Here is a 22,609-nt window from a genome sequence, read left to right on the forward strand (position 1 = left end):
TTGCATTGTCTCTGCCCACAGAAAGGATGAAAACACTCACCCATTCCCCCTCCCTCAAACCCCTGCTATCAGAGAACAACCTACTAAAGTACTGCACGCGCTATGCCCACAGAAAGGATGAAAACACTCACCCATCCACCTCCCCCAAACCCTGCTATCATAGAACAGCCTACTGCAGCATTGCACTGTCTCTGCCCACAGAAAGGATGAAAACACTCACCCATCCACCTCCCCCAAACCCCTGCTATCAGAGAACAACCTATTGCAGCATTGCACTGTCTCTGCCCACAGAAAGGATGAAAACACTCACCCATCCCCCCTCCCTCAAACCCCTGCTATCAGAGAACAGCCTACTGCAGCATTTCACTTTCTCTGCCCACAGAACGGATGAAAACACTCATCCACCCCCCTCCCTCAAACCCCTGCTATAAAAGAACAACCTACTGCAGTATTGCACTGTCTCTGCCGACAGAAAGGATGAAAACACTCACTCATCCCCCTTCCTCAAACCCCTGCTATCAGAGAACAGCCTACTGCAACATTGCACTGTCTCTGCCCACAGAAAGCAGGAAAACACTCACCCATTCCCCCTTCCTCAAACTCCTGCTATCAGAGAACAACCTACTGAAGCACTGCACACGCTCTGCCCACAGCAAGGATGAAAACACTCACCCATCCACCTCCCCCAAACCCCTGCTATCAGAGAACAACCTACTGCAGCATTGCACTGTCTCTGCCCACAGAAAGGATGAAAAGACTTACCCATCCCCCCTCCCTCAAACCCCTGCTATCAGAGAACAACCTACTGCAGCATTGCACTCTCTATGCCCACAGAAAGGATGAAAACACTCACCCTTCCCCCTCCCTCAAACCTCTGCTATCAGAGAACAACCTACTGAAGCACTGCACACGCTCTGCCCACAGAAAGGATAGAAACTCTCACCCATCCACCTCCCCCAAACCCCTGCTATCAGAGAACAACCACCTGCTGCATTGCACTGTCTCTGCCCACAGAAAGGATGAAAACACTCACCCATCCCCCCCTTCCACAAACCCCTGCTATCAGAGAACAACCTACTGCAACATTGCATTGTCTCTGCCCACAGAAAGGATGAAAACACCCACCCATTCTCCCTCCCTCAAACCCCTGCTATCAGAGAACAACCTACTGCAGCACTGCACACGCTCAGCCCACAGAAAGGATGAAAACACACACCCACCCTCCCCTCAAACCCCTGCTATCAGAGAACAAACTACTGCACCATTGCACTGTCTCTGCCCACAGAAAGGATGAATACACTCACCTGTCCCCCCTCCCTCAAACCCCTGATAACAGAGAACAACCTACTGCAGCATTGCACTGTCTCTGCTGACAGAAAGGATGAAAACACTCACACGTCCCCCCTCCCTCAAACCCCTGCTGTTAGATTTGGGGGTCTCTAGTTGGCACAGGTGGGTACTTGTGACAAATGGGGACCCTTTCCTCTCTGCCCACAGAAAGGATAAAAACACTCACCCACCCCCCTCCCTCAAACCCCTGCTATCAGAGAACAACCTACTGCAGCATTGCACTGTCTCTGCCCACAGAAAAGATGAAAACACTCACCCATCCCAACTCCCTCAAACCCCTGCTATCAGAGAACAACCTACAGCAGCACTGCACACGGTATGCCCACAGAAAGGATGAAAACACTCACCCACCCTCCCCGCAAACCCCTGCTATCAGAGAACACACTACTGCAGCATTGTACTGTCTCTGCCCACAGAAAGTATGAAAACACTTACCCGTCCTCCCTCCCTCAAACCCCTAATAACAGAGAACAACCTACTGCAGCATTGCACTGTCTCTGCCCGCAGAAAGGATGAAAACACTCACCCATCCCCCCTCCCTCAAACCCCTGCTATCAGAGAACAACCTACTGCAGCATTGCACTGTTTCTGCCCACAGAAAGGATGAAAACACTCACCCATACCCCCTCCCTCAAGCCCCTGCTATCAGAGAACAACCTACTGCAGCATTGCACTGTCTCTGCCTACATAAAGGGTGCACACACTCACCAATACCACCTCCCTCGAACCCCTGCTATCAGAGAACAACCTACTGCAGCATTGAACTCTCTATGCCCACAGAAAGGATGAAAACACTCACCCTTCCCCCTCCCTCAAACCCCTGCTATCAGAGAACAACCTACTGAAGCACTGCACACGCTCTGCCCACAGCAAGGATGAAAACACTCACCCATCCACCTCCCCCAAACCCCTGCTATCAGAGAACAACCTACTGCAGCATTGCACTGTCTCTGCCCACAGAAAGGATGAAAACACTTACCCATCCCCCCTCCCTCAAACCCCTGCTATCAGAGAACAGCCTACTGCAGCATTGAACTCTCTATGCCCACAGAAAGGATGAAAACACTCACCCTTCCCCCCTCCCTCAAACCTCTGCTATCAGAGAACAACCTACTGAAGCACTGCACACGCTCTGCCCACAGAAAGGATAGAAACCCTCACCCATCCACCTCCCCCAAACCCCTGCTATCAGAGAACAACCTACTGCAGCATTGCACTGTCTCTGCCCACAGAAAGGATGAAAACACTCACCCATCCCCCCCTTTCACAAACCCCTGCTATCAGAGAACAACCTACTGCAACATTGCATTGCCTCTGCCCACAGAAAGGATGAAAACACTCACCCATTCCCCCTCCCTCAAACCCCTGCTATCAGAGAACAACCTACTGAAGCACTGCACGCGCTATGCCCACAGAAACGATGAAAACACTCACCCATCCACCTCCCCCAAACCCCTGCTATCAGAGAACAACCTACTGCAGCATTGCACTGTCTCTGCCCACAGAAAGGATGAAATCACTCACCCATCCACCTCCCCCAAACCCCTGCTATCAGAGAACAACCTACTGCAGCATTGCACTGTCTCTGCCCGCAGAAAAGATGAAAACACTCACCCATCCTCCCCTCCCTCAAACCCCTGCTATCAGAGAACAGCCTACTGCAACATTGCACTGTCTCTGCCCACAGAAAGGATGAAAACACTCACCCATCCGCCTCCCCCAAACCCCTGCTATCAGAGAACAACCTACTGCAGCATTGCACTGTCTCTGCCCACAGAAAGGAGGAAAACACTCACCCATTCCCCCTCCCTCAAACCCCTGCTATCAGAGAACAACCTACTGAAGCACTGCTCACGCTCTGCCCACAGAAAGGATGAAAACACTCACCCATCCACCTCCCCCAAACCCCTGCTATCAGAGAACAACCTACTGCAGCATTGCACTTTCTCTGCCCACAGAATGGATTAAAACACTCACCCACCGCCCTCCCTCAAACCCCTGCTATCAGAGGACAACCTACTGCAGCATTGAACTCTCTATGCCCACAGAAAGGATGAAAACACTCACCCACCCCCTCCCTCAAACCCATGCTATCAGAGAACAACCTACTGCAGCATTGAACTCTTCATGCCCACAGAAAGGATGAAAACACTCAGCCATCCCCCCTCCCTCAAACCCATGCTATCAGAGAACAACCTACTGCAGCACTGCACACGCTCTGCCCACAGAAAGGATAACAACACTCACCCACCCCTCCATCAAACCCCTGCTATCAGAGAACAACCTACTGCAGCACTGCACACGCTCTGCCCACAGAAAGAATGAAAACACTCACCTACCCTCCCCTCAAACCCCTGCTATCAGAGAACAAACTACTGCAGCATTGCACTGTCTCTGCTGACAGAAAGGATGAAAACACTCCCCCCTCCCCCCTCCCTCAAACCCCTGTTAACAGAGAACAACCTACAGCAGCATTGCACTGTCTCTGCTGGCAGAAAGGATGAGTACACTCACCCATCCCCCCTTCCTCAAACCCCTGCTAACAGAGAACAACCTACCACAACATTACCTGTCTCTGCCCACAGAAAGGATGAAAACACTAACACGTCCCCCCTCCCTCAAACCCCTGCTGTTAGATGTGGGGGTCTCTAGTTGGCACAGGTGGGTAGTTGTGACAAATGGGGACCCTTGCCTCTCGTCAGGGTATGGGGGTACACTCCTAAAATAACCCCTGCTCACCCTTTTGGTAGCTTGGCAAGAGCAAACAGGCTTATCTCAGAGGCAGTGTGTAAAGCATTTGTGACCACATATACCCAGTGGCAACATTACAGAGGGACACCACATAGTTGTATATTAAAAATGAGTATTCTTTATATGGACTTAAACCCAAGACCATAAATGATAATAATCCACAATACTATACTTAAGATGGTAGTTTTAGCTTAGTTCTGTTCAGTTCTTAAGAAGCGACACTTTGCGTCAATGTACCTTACGATGCGTTGCGCTTCCACAACAAGCAATGCTGAAGCGATGGAAATGCGGCAAAGTTCCAGTGCAAAGAAATAAAGACGTGAAGATCTTCCAGATGCGGCACGCTTCTCCGATGATGCGAGACGTCTCGGTTCGATGCGTCAGCTGCAGAAGCGACACCCTTGCTCCGCGATGCGACAGCAACAGCTTCAGCTGCGACACTCTTCTCCGACGTTACGAGAAGTTTCTGCACAATGCGACAAATACAGCGGCGACATCCAAGATGCAACGGCAGCAGCTCCGGCGGTGGTACGCTTCTCGGTGGATGCGAGGCACTTTTCTTGATCCGGTGCAATACAACAGCTACAGCTGCGACATCCACGATGCGACAGCAGCAGCAGCGACGGCAACATGCTTCCTCTTCATTGCGAGACGCTTCTCTCGATGCGGTGCAATACGACAGCTACAGCGGCGACATCCAAGATGCCACGACAGCAGCAGCGACGGTGACACGCTTCCTCTTCGTTGCGAGACGCTTCTCTCGATGCGGTGCAATACGACAGCTACATCGGCGACATCCATGATGCGACGGCAGCAGCGACGGGGACACGCTTCTTCCTCTTGAGTTGCGCTTTCAGGTCCTTGCGACACGCAGTCCCTCGGAAGGCCCAAAACAGCAGCAGGCACTTCCCAAGGAACTCTGGGGAGCTGGGGGTTGAAGTCTGTTGTCCTTGAGGCTTCAGCAGGAGGCAAGCTCTGTTCCAAGCCTTTGGAGATCCTTCACAAGTTGAAAGTAAAGTACACAAAGTTCTTTCTCCTCTCTTTTGCAGTCAGGCAACCACTGCAGGCCAATCCCCCAAGCAGCACTTCAGCTTAGGGATAGTCTCTCCTCAGTTTCTTCAGGTTCCTCTCCCCAGCAGAGGTTTCTTCTTGTAGTCCAAAAGTGATCTAATTTCTTGAGATCAGGATCCCAATATTTATACCCCAAAATCCTTTATCCTCTGAGGGCAGAGGGGCCTTTGCCCAGTCCAAACCAGTTCTGGAGCACTCTATTTACATGACTCCTTCTTTCCTTTCACAGTGCAGGGCAGAAACATCAGATGCCCCACAGGAGGTGGAGCCAGCATTGTGGAGGGAAAGCACAGCCTTGGAGCACTTTGTTGACATGATTCCTTCTCTTCTTTCACTGTGCAGGGCAGAGACATCAGACACACCACAGGGGGTGGGGCCAGCACTGTGGGGGTCATGCACAGTCCTATTCAGTTCCCAGGTGCAACTCCTGCCACCCATCTAGATGCAGATCTCTCTATTCACCACTGGGCTGACTCATTCGGTCTCTTGGAATCCCCCAGCCCTGTCACTCAAAAACACCAGACAAGGAATACACAACCTAGCAGAGGCAGGCCTGGATAGTTAGACAAGAAAACACCTAGGGCCAGATGTAGGTCGCCATTTACCGGTCGGTAACGGCCGATTTCGGCCGTTACCGACCGGTATTTGGGATTTGGCATGTAGGGGGCATCTCATTTACAGAATCGGTATATTTACCAATTCGGTAAATATACAGAATCGGTAAAATACTGAATCGGTAAATTTACCGATTCTGTAAATCAAGATGTAGGTGGCACTTCAAAGAGTGCCACAGGCCCTTTAGGAGTCGGTATTTACCACCCAATCCTATTGGGTGGTAAAATACCAAATTCCAGTGTACATGCACATCTGTGCATGTACACCTATGCCATGTGACACACAGACATGCCCTTAGGGCATGTATGTGTGCCAAATGGCACACAAGCCTGCAATTGGGGTGCTACAGGGTGTCAAAGTGACACCCCGTTCCCCCTTCCAGGATTTGGTATTTACCGATTCGGTAAATACCGAATCGGTATCTTCAATTGATTCCTATGGGCTTCAAAGCCCATAGGAATCAATGGGGAATACCGAATCTTACAGATTCGGTAATTGTAAATTAAAAATTACCTACATCTGCCTCCTTCCAATTTACCGATTAAATTCGGTATTTATGAGTCGGTAAATTAGATTTACCTACATCGGGGCCCTACTTTCTAAAAGTGGTATTTTCAAACACAGAATGTTAAAACCAAATTCACTAAAATATGTATTTTATCATTCTGAGTTCAGGCATACCAAACTCAAATTTCTACCATGTTCCCTGAGTCAGTTAGGATTATGATGTAATGATGTATCTGCCCATTCTGGCCTATGGAGAACAGGTAGCCTTGCAATAGTGAAAAACGAAAATGGCTGTAATTCACTATTAGGACATGCCACACACATCAGGGCTTGTCCTACCTTATACTTACAATGCATTCTGCCCTTGGGCCTACCGTAGGGGTGTCTGATATGAAGAAAGGGGAAGGTTTAGGGACTGGCAAGTGGGTGCACTTGCCCAGTCAGCATGGCAGTACCAGACTACACACAGGCTCTGCAATGGCAGACTTGAGACACACATTTACAGGTTGCCTCTGTGGGTGGCACAAACAGTGCTGCAAGCCCACCAGCAGCATGTGGTTTACAAGCCCTGGGCACAGTCAGTGCACTGTACTAGGGTCTCACAGGTAAACCAAACCAATCAATCATGGAATCACCAATTCATACATCAATTTACACAGGGAGAGCATATGCACTTTAGTGCTGATCAGCAGTGGTAAAGTGCACAGAGTCATTAAACCAACAAAAACAGGTCAGAGAAAATACAGGAGGAAGGCAAAAAGTTCAGGGATTACCCTGCAAAAAGGGTCAAGTCCAACACCTGCTAACAGATAACAACCTACTGCAGCACTGCACTGTCTCTGACAACAGAAAGGATGCTGCCTGGAGCCTCACATACATCCATGAAGGGTCGCCATTCACACATGTGCTACCCGTTCACGCTCGACTGCTCAGACCACTTCCTCATTCCTTTAAAATTTTTGAACCTAGAGCACCATCATCTTGCTAAACATGACAAAGAAATGGGGAAATGAAGGTATACCAGAGTGGTAACAGGCATTGACAATTCCAGGAAGTCCCATGAACACATCAAACAGGCATGCACGAAGGAGCACCTATGATGTGTGACTTGCCTCTGTGTGATGTCTCTTTCCGCGCCATGTGTATCTGCGCCCTGATTCTTAAAACCTCAGCGCTGATTGTTGATGTCAGGTGTCACCACAGGCTTGCTTTCAATGAAACCGCAGGATTTACACTCGCTGTACAAGAGGTGAGAAGCGCAATACGTCAACCGCCTGTACAAGGGGCGAGATGTGCAGTACGTCCACCGCCTGTAGAAGGGGTGAGAAGTGCAGTACGTCCACCGCCTGTACAAGGGATGAGAAGTGCAGTACGTCCATCGCCTCTACAGGGGGTGAGATGCACATTACTTTCATCACCTGTACAAGGGGTGAGAAGTGCAGTACGTCCACCGCCTTTACAAGGGGTGAGAAGCGCAGTATGTCCACCACCTGTACAAGGGGCGAGAAGTGCAGTACATCCACCGCCTGTACAAGGGGCGAGAAGTGCAGTACGTCCATCGCCTGTACAAGGGGTGAGAAGTGCAGTACATCCACCGCCTGTACAAGAGGTGAGAAGTGCAGTATGTCCACCACCTGTACAAGAGGTGAGAAGTGCAGTATGTCCACAACCTGTACAAGGGGCGAGGAGTGCAGTATGTCCACAACCTGTACAAGGGGCGAGAAGTGCAGTACGTCCACTGCCTGTACAAGGAGCGAGAAGCTCAGTACGTCCACCGCCTGTACAAGGAGCGAGAAGTGCAGTACATCCACCGTTTGTACAAGGGGGGAGAAGCGCAGTACGTCCACCGCCTGTACAAGGGGTGAGAAGCGCAGTACGTCCACCACCTGTACAAGGGGTGAGAAGTGCAGTACATCCACTGCCTGTACAAGAGGTGAGAAGTGCAGTACGTCCACCACCTGTAAAAGAGGTGAGAAGTGCAGTACGTCCACCGACTGTACAAAGGGCGAGAAGTGCAGTACGTCCACTGCCTGTACAAGGAGCGAGAAGCGCAGTACGTCCACCGCCTGTACAAGGAGCGAGAAGTGCAGTACATCCACCGTTTGTACAAGGGGTGAGAAGTGCAGTATGTCCACCACCTGTACAAGAGGTGAGAAGTGCAGTATGTCCACAACCTACAAGGGGCGAGAAGTGCAGTATGTCCACAACCTGTACAAGGGGCGAGAAGCGCAGTACGTCCACCGCCTGTACAAGGGGTGAGAAGTGCAGGATGTCCACCACCTGTACAAGAGATGAGAAGTGCAGTACGTCCACCACCTGTACAAGAGGTGAGAAGTACAGTACGTCCACCGCCTGTACAAGGGGTGAGAAGCACAGTACGTCCATCCCCTGTACAACTGGTGAGAAGTGCAGTACGTCCACCTGTGCAAGAGGTGAGAAGCACAGGACGTCCACCGCCTGTAACAAGAGGTGAGAAGTGCAGTACGTCCACTGCCTGTACAAAGGGCGAGAAGTGTAGTACGTCCACAGCCTGTACAAGGAGAGAGAAGAGCAGTACGTCCATCACCTGTACAGGGGTCGAGAAGAGCAGTACATCCACCACCTGTACAAGGGGCGAGAAGTGCAGTACGTCCACTGCCTGTACAAGGAGCGAGAAGCGCAGTACGTGCACCGCCTGTACAAGGGGTGAGAAGTGCAGTACGTCCACCACCTGTACAAGAGGTGAGAAGTGCAGTACGTCCACCGCTTGTACAAGGAGCGAGAAGCGCAGTACGTCCACCGCCTCCACAAGAAGTGCAGTACGTCCACCGCCTGTACAAGAGGTGAGAAGTACAGTACATCCACTGCCTGTACAAGGGGTGAGAAGCACAGTACGTCCATCCCCTGTACAAGGGGCGAGAAGTGCAGTACGTCCACTGCCTGTACAAGGAACGAGAAGCGCAGTACGTCCACCGCCTGTACAAGGGGTGAGAAGTGCAGTACGTCCACCGCCTGTACAAGAGGTGAGAAGTACAGTACGTCCACCGTCTGTACAAGGCGTGAGAAGCACAGTACGTCCATCCCCTGTACAAGGGGTGAGAAGTGCAGTACGTCCACCACCTGTTCAAGAGGTGAGAATTGCAGGACGTCCACCGCCTGTACAAGAGGTGAGAAGTGCAGTACGTCCACCGCCTGTACAAAGGGCGAGAAGTGCAGTACGTCCACCGCCTGTACAAGGAGAGAGAAGCGCAGTACGTTCATCACCTGTACAGGGGTCGAGAAGAGCAGTACATCCACCACCTGTACAAGGGGCGAGAAGTGCAATAGGTCCACCACTTGTACAAGGGGCGAGAAGCGCAGTACGTTCATCACCTGTACAGGGGTCGAGAAGTGCAGTACATCCACTGCCTGTACAAGGGGCGAGAAGTGCAATACGTCCACCGCCTGTACAAGGGGTGAGAAGTGCAGTACATCCACCGCCTGTACAAGAAGCGAGAAGCACAGTACGTCCACCGCTTGTACAAGGAGCGAGAAGCGCAGTACGTCAACCGCTTGTACAAGTGGTGAGAAGTGCAGTACATCCACCGCCTGTACAAGGGGCGAGAAGTGCAGTACGTCCACCGCATGTACAAGGGGTGAGAAGTGGAGTTCGTCGTCCGCCTGTAAAAGGGGCGAGACGTGCATTACGTCCACCGTGTGTACAAGGGGCGAGAAGTGCAGTGCGTCCACTGCCTGTACAGGGGGTGATAAGAGCAGTACGTCCATGGCCTGTACAAGGGGTGAGAAGTGCAGTACGTCCACCGCCTGTACAAGGGGTGAGAAGTGCAGTACGTGCACCACCTATACAAGGGGTGAGAAGTGCAGTACGTCCATTGCCTGTACAAGGGGTGAGAAGCTCAGTACGTCCACCACCTGTACAAGAGGTGAGAAGTGCAGTACAACCGCCGTCTGTACAAGGGGTGTGAAGTGCAGAACGTCCATCACCTGTACAGGGGGCGAGAAGTGCAGAATGTCCACTGCCTGTACAAGGGGCGAGAAGTGCAGTAGGTCCACCGCCTGAACAAGGGGCAACAAGTGCAGTACGTCCACCGCCTGTACCAGGGGTGAGAAGCGCAGTACGTCCACAGCCTGTACCAGGGGCGAGAAGTGCAGTACGTTCACCGCCTGTACAAGGGGCGAGAAGTGCAGTACGTCCACCGCCTGTACAAGGGGTGAGGAGTGTAGGACGTCTACCGCCTGAACAAGGAGCGAGAAGTGCAGTACGTCCACCGCCTGTACAAGGGGCGAGAAGTGCAGTACGTCCACCGCCTGTACAAGGAGAGAGAAGAACAGTACGTCCATCACCTGTACAGGGGTCGAGAAGAGCAGTACGCCCATCGCCTGTACAAGGGGCGAGAAGTGCAGTACATCCACTGCCTGTACAAGGGGCGAGAAGTGCAGTATGTCCACCGCCTGTACAAGGAGAGAGAAGAACAGTACGTCCATCACCTGTACAGGGGTCGAGAAGAGCAGTACGTCCACCGCCTGTACAAGGAGCGAGAAGTGCAGTACGTCCACCGCCTGTACAAGGGGCGAGAAGTGCAGTACGTCCACCGCCTGTACAAGGGGCGAGAAGTGCAGTACGTCCACCGCCTGTACAAGGGGCGAGAAGTGCAGTACATCCACTGCCTGAACAAGGGGCGAGAAGTGCAGTACGTCCACCGCCTGTACAAGGAGAGAGAAGCGTAGTACGTCCATCACCTGTACAGGGGTCGAGAAGAGCAGTACGTCCACCGCCTGTACAAGGAGCGAGAAGTGCAGTACGTCCACCACCTGTACAAGGGGCGAGAAGTGCAGTACGTCCACCGCCTGTACAAGGGGCGAGAAGTGCAGTACGTGCACCACCTGTACAAGGAGCGAGAAGTGCAGTACGTTCACCGCCTGTACAAGGGGCGAGAAGTGCAGTACATTCAGTGCCTGAACAAGGGGCGAGAAGTGCAGTACGTCCACCGCCTGTACAAGGGGCAAGAAGTGCAGTACGTCCATCGCCTGTGCAAGGGGAGAGAAGTGCAGTACATCCACTGCCTGTACAAGGGGTGAGAAGTGCAGTTCATCCACCGCCTGTACAAGGGGTGAGACGTGGATTATGTCCACCGTGTGTACAAGGGGCGAGAAGTGCAGTACATTCACTGCCTGTACAAGGGGCGAGAAGTGCAGTATGTCCACCGCCTGTACAAGGGGCGAGAAGTGCAGTACATGCACCACCTGTACAAGGGGCGAGACGTGCAGTACGTCCACCGCCTGTACAAGGGGCGAGAAGTGCAGTACGTCCACCGCCTGTACAAGGGGCGAGAAGTGCAGTACATCCACTTCCTGTACAAGGGGCGAGAAGTGCAGTACGTCCGCCGCCTGTACAACGGGCTAGAAGTGCAGTACGTCCACCGCCTGTACAAGGACCGAAAAGCGCAGTACGTCCACAGTGTGTACAAGTGGTGAGAAGTGCAGTACGTCCACTGCCTGTACAAGGGGCGAGAAGTGCAGTACATCCACTGCCTGTACAAGGGGCGAGAAGTGCAGTACGTCCACCGCCTGTACAAGGGGCGAGAAGTGCAGTACGTGCACCACCTGTACAAGGGGCGAGACGTGCAGTACGTCCACCGCCTGTACAAGGGGCGAGAAGTGCAGTACGTCCACCGCCTGTACAAGGACCGAAAAGCGCAGTACGTCCACAGTGTGTACAAGGGGCGAGAAGTGCAGTACATCCACTTCCTGTACAAGGGGCGAGAAGTGCAGTACGTCCGCCGCCTGTACAAGGGGCTAGAAGTGCAGTACGTCCACCGCCTGTACAAGGACCGAAAAGCGCAGTACGTCCACAGTGTGTACAAGGGGCCAGAAGTGCAGTACGTTCACCGCATGTACAAGGGGCGAAAAGTGCTGTTCTTCCACCCACTGTACAAGAGATTAGAACCTTGGACTCTCAGTGATCACTCAAGCCACGCCCTCCTTCAGGCTCTTGGTCAACATTCACGGGTGGAGATCTAAAGGCACTTTATGATCAGGGCTACTGCATGCGAAAGCACATTCCTTGAGAAGCAGTGAGGGCAAAGGTCACAGAAAAGTGTAAAATGTACACTAGGATTGACTTCCTAACTATCACAAGCACACGTCACCACTGAGGGAAGGAATGTGAGAGGCCCCGCCCTCCGTCAAGTCGATAAACAGCGATGGTCCATGGACTCCGGTTTGTACCCGGATTCCTCAATACTGCTTGCACCCCCTGTGCCCAGCACAGCACTTTACAACGGGTTTGCACGCTCGTCTGTGCAACACTCGCAGCCTCCCCATCAATGCATGCATTCAATGTCACTCCTCAGTTTGCGTCAATGAGAGGTATGTAAAGGGGGGCGGGGATCTGTGTGCTCAGCAGGTCATGTTAGGTGATGCTTAAGTCTTGTTCTGTTATGTTATGGTTTTGTTATGTTATTTTATGCTATGTTATGTTACAGTCTTGTTATAGTATGTCATGTCATGTTATTTTATGTTATGTGATGTTATGTCATGTGATGTCATGTCATAGTATTTTATGCTGATTTGATTTTTTTTTTTTTTAAACCTTTATTGAGTTAATCAAAGTATGACAAGCGCAGGCCTACAACCACAGAGGCCGGCCGCAAACACAGGAATCAAATCAGGAGTCATGCACGTATATACGACCAAATAATATCGACAATATAGATACAGCATGTGATTGTATATGCCTCAACGCAGCAGGATATCAAAGGTTTAATTTTAAAGTTATAAAGAAGCAGAAGTGGCTGTACTATCGGTGGCGTCACACCATAACATGAAGTTAAGAAGAGATGGGGGGGAGGTATCCCGCAGTGAAAACAAGTCCAGGTGATGAGCAATGTGAACCTTGGGCACACTATGCCCGCCGAGGCTGACGAGGAATAAAAGACAATGTAATAGCAAGCGATTAGCGAGCACACCCTCCCGAAAACCCACCCTCCAGAGACACTAAGGTATAGGCAAGTATAGACGCCAAACAGAGAAAGAAAAAAAAAGATAAGGAGAGACAGCCAACCCTACTGTAAGGAAGGAAAAACCCTACCCAAAGAAAGAGGAAAGAAAGAAAGGGGACCATAGAACAAAACAAACTAAAATAACAAACCCCCCCAACACCCGCCACCCTGCACCCCTGTAATGGCTACGGCCTACCCCACTAACAGCGTGCCTGTCGCCCCGGAACACCCCAAAGAAGGGAAATAAAGAAAGCGGAGGAGGAGAAGAACAAACATACTCCCGGCCACCTATACCCCCCGCCATTAGCGACCTCCCCAAAACATATTGTCCATTATTAAAAGCAAGTATTAAGCACCAATATGGGGCTGATTTGATTTTTGAATTTGTAAACAGTGACAATTACCCAAAAAGCATCAAGGCGCTGTAAATGACCATCCGGAGAAACCCATATTTACAAGCTCCAGGCATCACCAGAGCGTCACTGTTAGACGGGGACCCTGAGGGTCGGCCGGATACTGAGGGAGAGATCCCCGAGGGGGACCGTCTCCGGTGATCGTACAGACAAGTTACCTCCCTCCCCACAAACAGGCACCACACCAAGTCGAGTTCAATGCTTTATATAAGGTTCTTAAGGCAAGGATATCAGCGATACAGGATATCTCGGACCCGGGGGTCCTCTCACTTCTAGTCTCTGTAGGGAAAGGGGGTAGCGGGACAGTCTTGGTACCGGATCGGTACAGGTAGTGGTAAGGGGCGAGCTCACAATCCTCGAGCTGGAGGGTCTGTGGATCGGGCCGCGGCAGCGCCAGCAGGCCAAGATGGTAGTCTCACAAGGCAGAGGGCCGCGGCAGCGCCAGCAGGCCAAGTCGATGGTTTCACGAGGCAGAGGGCCGCGGCAGCGCCAGCAGGCCAAGATGGTTTCACTAGGCAGAGGGCCGCGGCAGCGCCAGCAGGCCAAGACGATGGTTTCACGAGGCAGAGGGCCGCGGCAGCGCCAGCAGGCCAAGACGATGGTTTCACGAGGCAGAGGGCCGCGGCAGCGCCAGCAGGCCAAGACGATGGTTTCACGAGGCAGAGGCCCGCGGCAGCGCCAGCAGGCCAAGATGGTTTCACGAGGCAGAGGGCCGCGGCAGCGCCAGCAGGCCAGTCACGGATGAGTTCTTCTCGGGTCTCTCGACTCCAGGATACAACTGCCTTCCTGGTCTGGCACTGCCCCAGTTATAGGTCTGGTCCCCTTTGATGTCCGGACCCTCGCGCCTGGGGGCCGGGAGGTCCGGGATGAGGGAGTCCAGACACCCAGCAGGGGGGTGGAGCCAGCGCCCAGGGCGGCCGGGGGTGATCGACACCTGGCGGAGGGGAGCCGTTGACGATTCCTTCTCCCATTGATTTGCCAAGTGGTCGCTCTGCCTCCTGGGGGGAGGTTGGTGCCCCGATGTCGGGGCCGGCCGGGCCCAGGGTTAGGGTCGAGTTGAGGCCACGCGGCCTCGTGCTGCAGTGCCCCAAGATGGCGGCCGGTTCGATGTCGGGGTGTGGATGGTGACCCGGGCCAGCTGGGTCCGGGGCTGGTGTCTTGTAGTGGAGGGATTGCAGGGTACTTCGGGTGGTCGTTTAGGGACTCTGGCTGGGGATGCAGGGAGAGCCAGGGTCCAGGTCCTACTGCGGGGAGGGGGGGCAGCCCGACCATGCGGCCTGTCCAACATGCGTCCCCCCCAGCTGAAGGCGGGGAGAGTCAGCCATCTTCCTGGGGACTCTCCTCGCTGAGGCGGAAAAAGCGTGACAGGCCGTCGGCGTTGGCGTGGTCCTGGCCTGGACGATGTTCCACCGTGAAGTCCATCCCCTGCAGGGAGATGGACCAGCGCAACAGCTTCGGGTTTTCCCCCCGCATTTGCATCAGCCATTGCAGGGGTCGGTGGTCTGTTTGCACCCGGAAGTGGGTGCCGAAGAGGTATGGCCGGAGCTTCTTGAGTGCCCAGACTACGGCGAAGGCCTCTCTCTCAATGGTGCTCCAGCGCTGTTCTCGGGGCAAGAGGCGTCTGCTGATGAAGACCACCGGATGGTCGACCCCTTCGGCGTTGAGTTGGGAGAGGACGGCCCCCACACCATGATCGGAGGCGTCCGTCTGCACAATGAATTCCCGGCTGTAGTCGGGAGCCTGGAGCACGGGGGCCGTGCACATGGCGGTCTTTAGTTTCTCGAAGGCCGATTGGCAGTCCAGGGACCAGTTGACGGTTTTGGGGCCCTTTTTGGAGGTGAGCTCTGTGAGGGGCCCCACGATGCTGCCATAGTCCTTCACGAACCGCCGGTAGTATCCGGTGAGCCCCAGGAAGGCCCGGACCTCCGTTTGGGTCGTAGGGGGTTGCCAGGCCTGGATGGCAGCAATCTTGAGTTGGAGAGGAGCCACTAGCCCGCTTCCCACTTGGTGTCCCAGGTAGGTCACGGACCCTTGGCCAACCTGGCACTTGCTGGCCTTGATGGTGAGCCCGGCTTGCTGGAGGGCGTGTAGAACCTCCCGCAGGTGGCGGAGGTGGTCGGTCCACTGGTGGCTGTACACAGCAATGTCGTCCAGGTAGGCGGCGCTGAAGTCTTCCAGGCCCGCCAGTACCTGGTTTACCAGCCGTTGGAACGTGGCCGGGGCGTTTTTCATGCCGAAGGGCATGACTTTAAAGTGGTAGTGCCCGTCTGGGGTAGAGAAGGCGGATCGTTCTTGGGCCCGAGGGGTGAGGCCGATCTGCCAGTAGCCCGCTGTTAGGTCGAAGATGCTCAGGTAGCGGGCGGCCCCCATCCGGTCAATTAGCTCGTCGGCCCGGGGGATGGGATGAGCGTCGGTCCTGGTAACTGCATTCAGCCCCCGATAGTCCACGCAGAACCGGAGCTCAGGGGCAACGCCCGGGGCGGCCGCCTTGGGAACCAGGACGACTGGGCTTGCCCAGGGGCTGTCTGAGGGTTCGATCACTCCCAGGGTCAGCATTTTGGACACCTCGGTCTGGATGCAGGCTCGTACCCGGTCTGGTACGCGGTAGGCCCGGTGTCGGATAGGAGGGCTGTCCCCGGTGTCCACATCGTGGAGGCACCAGGGGGTGACTCCGGGGGTGAGGGAGAACAGGGAGGCGAACCGCCTCAGGAGCGTTTGGCAGTCTTGGCGTTGCTCCGGGGACAGGGCCTCGGAGAGCTGGACCCCTTCCACTGAGCCATCCTGCTCGAAGGCCCTCAGTAAGTCCGGAAGGGGTTCGGAGTCTTCTTCTGTCCCATTATCGGTAGCCATCAGGAGGCTGAGCTCGGATCGCACAAAATGGGGTTTTAGCCTGTTGGCATGGAGGACCCGTAGGGGGTTCCGGGCAGTCTCCATGTCGATTAAATAGGTGACGGGCCCTTTGCGTTCGATTACCTTGAAGGGCCCGGACCATCGGTCTTGGAGTGCACAGGGTTCAACCGGGGACATCACCCAGACCTGTTGTCCCGGTTCGAACTCAATGGAGGACGCGTGCTGATCGTACCACCTCTTCATGTCCTCCTGACTGGCCTCGAGATTGGCTTTGGCGGTGTCTCGGAACTGCCGGGTCTGGTTGCGGAGAGCTAGGAGGTACCTGTAGATGTCCGGGGGAGTTTTCTGGGGAGGCTGCTCCCAACCTTCCTTGACTAGGCTGAGGGGGCCCCGGACGGGGTGCCCGTACAGGAGTTCAAATGGGCTGAAGCCGAGGGACTTCTGCGGGACCTCCCGATAGGCAAACAGGAGGCAGGGAAGTAGCACGTCCCACTGGCGTCGAAGGGGTTCTTCTAGGCCCATAATCATCCCCTTGAGGGTGCGGTTGAACCTCTCGACCAGTCCGTTTCCTTGCGGGTGATAGGGGGTCGTGAATTTGTAGGTGACCCCGCATTGTTGCCAAAGAGACTTCATATATCTGGAGATAAAGTTCGTGCCCCTGTCACTGACGACCTCCCGGGGGAACCCCACCCGGGAGAAGATCCCCATCAGGGCCCGGCCCACCACGGGGGCCGTCACCGTCCGAAGAGGGATGGCCTCGGGATAGCGAGTGGCGTGGTCTACGAGGACCAGGATGAACCGGTGTCCTTGGGCTGTTCGAGGGTCGAGGGGCCCCACAATGTCTATTCCCACTCGTTCAAACGGGGTGGTGACGACAGGAAAGGGTTGCAATGGTGCTTTGATTTTTCGGCCACTTTTTCCGCTGGCCTGGCAGGTGGGGCAGGCCTTGCAGTGGTTGGTGACATCCTTTCGCATGTGGGGCCAGAAAAAATGGGTCACCAGGCGGTCGTAGGTTTTATCCTGCCCCAGGTGTCCGGCAAGGGGGACATCGTGGGCTAAGTTCAGGAGGAAGTCTCGGAAGCGAAGGGGCACCACCAGCACCCGACTGGCCCCTAGTTCCGCCACTTTCTGCTCGCTGTAGAGCAGGTCTTGGTCCCAGTAGATCCAGTGGGCCCCCGAGGTATCCCCGGTGCTCTGGGCCAGGGCTTGCTGCCGGAGTCCTTCGAGAGAGGGACAGGTTTTCTGTTCGGCCCGGAATTGTTCCTGCGTGGGGCCTCCCTCCTGCCGCCATTGTGCCAGGTCAGGGATGTCCCGAAGCTGGTCGGATCCTTCTTCGGTTTGGGTCAATGGACTGGCTCCTGGGGCGGCCTCCTCTGGGATGAGCGCGGGAGGAGGTTCTGGCCACTCGGGCTCTTCTGGGCTGGGGACCGCGCGGGCGGTCATGGACCGGGTCGTGACGCAGACCCATTCGGGGAGGCCAAGCATCCCCAGGTGCTCCCTCCGTTCGACAGCTGCCCATGGAGAGCTTTCAAGGTCGTTTCCTAGGAGGCAGTCCACGGGGGCATCATCGCGGACAGTTACTTTTAACATCCCTGTTACTCCTCCCCACTCGAAGGGGACGCAGGCCATGTGGCATAGGCTTTCGGAGTTGTCGGCTGATCGGACAGGGCAAAGAATGTTCGGCAAGATTTGGTCGGGAGTGACGAGGTGGCGTCGGACCGCCGTTACACTGGCCCCGGTGTCGCGGAGGGCTTCCGCCCGGCGGCCATTAATGTTGACCCATTGACCGTACTTCTGGGTGTTGGCGGGAAGGGGGGCCCGCGGAATCATGTCTCTCTCCCCTAAGCAGACCAGTGCCATGGCGGCAGGCGCCCATTCAGAGGGATCGGTCTCGTACTCTTCTTGGTCTTCCGGGATTAGTTCTTCCCCTAGGGCCGCCGCTGCAACTTGGCGGGGGGTAGTGTTCGGATTCTTTGGGCAGTTGGGATCACTGGCGTAGTGGCCGGGTCGCTGGCACCTGTGGCACGTAATGTTGGCCCGGAAACCGGCCCGGACGGCAGGGCTTCCTCGGCCAACCGGGGTCGAGGGGTTTCTGGGGGGTGACGAGGGGCCGGGGTCTCTCCCCCGACCCTGACTCCCTCCTCCCCCTCGGGGGCGATACGGTCTGGATAATTCGCTGGGTGCGTTCCGGCCAACTCGGGTGCTTTCCCACCGGTCGGCTTCGACGGCGAGTTGTCGAGGGTCGGTTAGCTTACTGTCCAGGAGGTGTTGCCGGAGCTCCACGAAGCAGTTGTTCGACAGGTGTTCCCATACGATAAGGTCAAAGAGTTGTTCGTAGGTGGTTACTTTGTTGCCCTTGATCCACCCCTCGAAGGCTCGGCTAAAAAAGTTCACGTACTCCACCCAAGTTGTACCCGGAATCCGTTTGCAGTCGCGGAACCGTTGGCGGTACATCTCAGGTGTGAGCCCGTATCGAGTGAGGAGGGCGGCCTTCATGTGGTCGTAGGAGATCATCAGCTGGTCCGGGAGTTGCAGCAGGGCGTCCCGCCCTTCGTTGACAAACCTCCCCCATAATCCGGCTCCCCAATCGCTTCGGGGAATCCGGTGGGAGGTCATTGCCACCTCATAGGCTTTAAACCACTGCTGTATATCATCGTTCTTGTGGTATTCCCGGATGACATCTTTGGGGATGTGAACCTTGGGTTCGGTCGAGGCAGACGGGGTCGGTCGTTCGGGGAGCCCGAGGTCTTTATTCTGTTTCTGGATCTCCAGTGCTTTGAGATCGCGCTCATGTTCGTACTCTAGTTTCTTTTCCTCTAGCTCTCTCTGTCTTTGCTTGTCTTCTCGCTCTTCCTTGAGCCGTAAGTGTTCCAGGGTTATTTTTTGTTCGACCAGCTTGAGTTCTCCATCCAAGCGAAGTCGGGCTAGTTCTAATTCGTGGAGTCTGGTTTTTTCTCTTTCTCGGATCTCTTCCAGGGAGAGACCCGCTCTTTCTTTAGTTGGTGCGGGGCTCGTTTCGGTCGTTTGTGTTCGGGGTACGGCCGTACCCGTTTCCGCCCAGGCTTCTAGGGCTCGTTTGAAGTCTTCCTTCGTACTCAGACCCGTGGTTGGGAGACCAAGTTCCATGCAATATTGCTTCAGTTCTCGGTGGTTGTAGTCTTCCAATTTTTCCATCTGGAATTTCTCCGTTGTTCCGCTCTCTGTTGTCATGGTGGTCGTGTGTCGTGGGTCGGGTGACTTTCTGTACGATTATGCGTAGGTTCGGATCCCGTCGCTGGCCACCAATGTTAGACGGGGACTCTGAGGGTCGGCCGGATACTGAGGGAGAGATCCCCGAGGGGGACCGTCTCCGGTGATCGTACAGACAAGTTACCTCCCTCCCCACAAACAGGCACCACACCAAGTCGAGTTCAATGCTTTATATAAGGTTCTTAAGGCAAGGATATCAGCGATACAGGATATCTCGGACCCGGGGGTCCTCTCACTTCTAGTCTCTGTAGGGAAAGGGGGTAGCGGGACAGTCTTGGTACCGGATCGGTACAGGTAGTGGTAAGGGGCGAGCTCACAATCCTCGAGCTGGAGGGTCTGTGGATCGGGCCGCGGCAGCGCCAGCAGGCCAAGATGGTAGTCTCACAAGGCAGAGGGCCGCGGCAGCGCCAGCAGGCCAAGTCGATGGTTTCACGAGGCAGAGGGCCGCGGCAGCGCCAGCAGGCCAAGATGGTTTCACTAGGCAGAGGGCCGCGGCAGCGCCAGCAGGCCAAGACGATGGTTTCACGAGGCAGAGGGCCGCGGCAGCGCCAGCAGGCCAAGACGATGGTTTCACGAGGCAGAGGGCCGCGGCAGCGCCAGCAGGCCAAGACGATGGTTTCACGAGGCAGAGGGCCGCGGCAGCGCCAGCAGGCCAAGATGGTTTCACGAGGCAGAGGGCCGCGGCAGCGCCAGCAGGCCAGTCACGGATGAGTTCTTCTCGGGTCTCTCGACTCCAGGATACAACTGCCTTCCTGGTCTGGCACTGCCCCAGTTATAGGTCTGGTCCCCTTTGATGTCCGGACCCTCGCGCCTGGGGGCCGGGAGGTCCGGGATGAGGGAGTCCAGACACCCAGCAGGGGGGTGGAGCCAGCGCCCAGGGCGGCCGGGGGTGATCGACACCTGGCGGAGGGGAGCCGTTGACGATTCCTTCTCCCATTGATTTGCCAAGTGGTCGCTCTGCCTCCTGGGGGGAGGTTGGTGCCCCGATGTCGGGGCCGGCCGGGCCCAGGGTTAGGGTCGAGTTGAGGCCACGCGGCCTCGTGCTGCAGTGCCCCAAGATGGCGGCCGGTTCGATGTCGGGGTGTGGATGGTGACCCGGGCCAGCTGGGTCCGGGGCTGGTGTCTTGTAGTGGAGGGATTGCAGGGTACTTCGGGTGGTCGTTTAGGGACTCTGGCTGGGGATGCAGGGAGAGCCAGGGTCCAGGTCCTACTGCGGGGAGGGGGGGCAGCCCGACCATGCGGCCTGTCCAACAGTCACTTTTTTTTTACGCTTCGGTGGTGCTCTATGCTGCCCATATTTACAAGGATCACTTTGCGTGGCTTAAGACAGCCTTGTAAATTTGGCCCTCAGCAACGCAGTTTTCTGCAGCAAAGTGGCGTGTAATGGGTGTCGCTGTGGGCGATCCCAGTAACACCCACAGCTTGTGGACACTGTTCCAGATTTTCAAGGATCTGTAAATTTGAGGCAGGACCAAAAACGAATGCCTTTCAAAAGGAGGCGTTGATGTGGCACAATGAGGAGAAATGCTTGTATTTCTCCTCATTTTTTGCTCCTTCTATGTGAGCTGCATTCTGCAGCTCATATAGAAGAAGTAAAACGCCATTAATTATTGTTTTTTGTACAGGAAGGTGTCCCTTCCTACAGAAACACCATCAGCCCTGCAACACAGGCACCCTTGCAGCATTGTGCAAGGGTGCCTGCAGTGGCGCTCGGCAGCTTGTTTAGCGCCTGTGCTGGGGTGGGCGGCTACTTTTAGCATCGATGCAGGGGTGAGCCCAGGGATGCACCATATTCATGTTAATACGACGCATCCTCATGTTTTGAAATATACACATGCCACACAGTTTTACTGTGTTCGAGACATGGAACACCTCAAACACTACTGCCAACAAGAACATTGAGCAACAAAACACCCAAGCCTTGCTTGCAGGTGGATGAGCTCAAACCCCAACTATCACCCAACTCAAACTTACCTGTATTCATCCTGAACAATTACCTCACCCTCAGGAAACACAACTTAACAACACAAGGACTTCTCCAGTAGAGAACATGAAGAAGTAAAGAAGCATTCCTGCATCAGATGTTGCAGGAATGCTCAATGCATAATTTTGCTTTCAAATAGGAACGATATATAGCACAAAAGATAGAAGTTACCATATTCCCACACCTAAGTGATGTGTGCCTAAAGGGTGAGTCATGTTCACTGCACTCACGGAAATTAGATTGACTAACATAGAGATTTGAAGTGAGTAATATGTACTGCTTATTGTTGCAGTTATGATGGGAAGAAATTGAATAATGATGAGGACAATACTCTGAACCCAGCTTTTTAATACTGGGTAAGTGTATTCGTGAAGAATAAAGACGAAATACACACTACGGATATGTGAGATTAGTATTAGTGATATATACTTTTATTTTCAGATTTACGGAGAATTCAAATATTGGAAGAATCAGAAGGGATTTGTTATTGATCCTTGAGAATGGGAGCAAATTGAGGTACATTTTAGTGGTCTATCTTATTGTTTGAACAACGAGGCGGACCTTACTAACCGAATATATCGATGACTTATTTGGTTACTTAGTTATTCAAAGGATGAATGCTGATATTAAGGTTTCTCTTTACAGAAATACATTTCATTTGACTCAAGAATTACTCCAAGAGTTTCAGAAACCGTGAATATATAGGTGAATATCAGAATAGGTTATACCTTGACCATCACCTTACCTATCTTTACTCTTGGTATTGGGACTTTTACTTTACTCACAGAATTCTGGATTGAATTTCAATTGGAGTGGCTTTACGTTTTCTTTCTTTTCCT

General features: G+C 54.1%; 2 protein-coding genes across 2 annotated transcripts in view; one reads left to right on the forward strand and one right to left on the reverse strand.

Moving 5' to 3' along the window:
* The window catches only part of TMEM125 (transmembrane protein 125), a 205,514-nt gene that overhangs the window by 66,239 nt on the left and 116,666 nt on the right, over positions 1-22,609 (reverse strand). The gene's annotated exons all lie outside the window — the stretch shown is intronic.
* LOC144807938 (endogenous retrovirus group PABLB member 1 Env polyprotein-like) overlaps positions 12,451-22,609 on the forward strand; it is a 106,706-nt gene continuing 96,547 nt past the window's right edge. Inside the window, exon 1 of the mRNA XM_078673534.1 lies at positions 12,451-12,642. The gene's annotated coding sequence lies outside the window, so the exon portion shown is untranslated. The remainder of the gene's footprint in view (positions 12,643-22,609) is intronic.

This window comes from Lissotriton helveticus, chromosome 1_2 (genome assembly GCF_964261635.1).
Source record: "Lissotriton helveticus chromosome 1_2, aLisHel1.1, whole genome shotgun sequence".
Taxonomy (NCBI): domain Eukaryota; kingdom Metazoa; phylum Chordata; class Amphibia; order Caudata; family Salamandridae; genus Lissotriton; species Lissotriton helveticus.